Here is a 1,557-nt window from a genome sequence, read left to right on the forward strand (position 1 = left end):
GGGGAAAGGCTCCTACTCATACATTCCTCACCACAGGCAGATATGTTCCAATGAACAAGTGTACACACACACACACACACACACAAACGTGCTTCCACTAAAATCATTGAACTCCCCGGACCAGACAAGAGTAGGGTACAACATCTCCTAGAGCCAGGCGTTGTTTGCCGAGGAGCGCGTGAACTGAAAGACCCCGGGGACAAAGCTCTCCCGACAACGCTGTGGAGAACAAACAACACGACACACGCACGCCGACGCAGACCCTCCTTTTTGTTTTAGTAAGTAAGAGTTTTAGGGCACTTGCGACACAATAAGGTCAAAAAGTGCCGGAGAATCGAAGTGTTACAAGAGAGTAACATACACCAAAAAAAATAAAAAATAGGAGAGATCAGGCCGATAGACGTTTGACAGGAACGCTCCAACACGACAAAGAGAAAACAAAAAAGTACACATATAAAGCTTCTTGGCCAGCCAGCCAAACACAGAGACCTTGCTTCATCATCAAAAAGAGCTGACAAAATGTTTATATATATTTTATCTACATTGACATTTCTCACAGAAATCATTCACCATCAGAGAACAACTACAGCTGGTAATCTTTAAATAACGGACAGACCGTACAATCCGCACGGTCTTCACGACAAAAGCGTACACTTGGCCAGACACACACACACCACTCGTACGTTACGACGTTCTGCTTTGAGTTCACCCTGTGTTCAAAAGTCAAACGTATTCCCCAGCAGTACATCCATCCATCTTAAATTATGTCATTGAGTTCACACCACCATGTTCCAACAACCAAAGAATCGCTCCACTGAACATACACACCACTCTTCAGCACTACTACACCTCACTCTGATTTCACCACCATCTTCAAAACAAAAGCTTGCACGACAACTACATTACTATACAACAACCTCCTTGATCAAAATCTCGCTAGGATTTTTTGTTTTAGTAGAGGTTTTACGGCACTCACAACTGCATAAAAGGTCATATGAGCGCCAAGGGGTGGATGTCAATAGAGAAGTCCAAAACGGGGAATCAGGCTTACTCTGCTCACCTCTCTAGCCTCAACAGCACCCCATCTTCCTACAACACAACAACCCCCTTGATCAACAATCTCGCTGGGAGAGCAGCCTGACATGAAACCACGCCCAGCCCCGGGTCCCCCGCCTCCTGTGTCCCCTCTATGTTCGGGTACATCTGCACCAACGACACCCAGGGAAACGCTTGACGGGGACTCTTCAAGACAAAACCCAACATGTCATTTGCCAAATTTCCTAACATTACTGACGTCAATCATCTTGTAAAGTGTTGTCTTTGTTTTCTGTTGCATGGCTAAGTGGCCATCTTTTACAAGACTTCATCCATCATGAATACTTGGACAGAGAGAGCCCTCAATCGGAACAATAAAGAAACCACCGGCTACCACTGCTAGACAGCACTTCTGTTCTTACTGCAGTATGCTTCCAAAAACTTCAAGAGGTCAAATTAAATATGTAGACAAGCATATCACCTTGCACGCACTGCGGTTGTTGTTGTTTTAACTTGGTCCCC

Source organism: Aplysia californica, unplaced genomic scaffold (assembly GCF_000002075.1).
Source record: "Aplysia californica isolate F4 #8 unplaced genomic scaffold, AplCal3.0 scaffold01136, whole genome shotgun sequence".
Classification (NCBI taxonomy): domain Eukaryota; kingdom Metazoa; phylum Mollusca; class Gastropoda; order Aplysiida; family Aplysiidae; genus Aplysia; species Aplysia californica.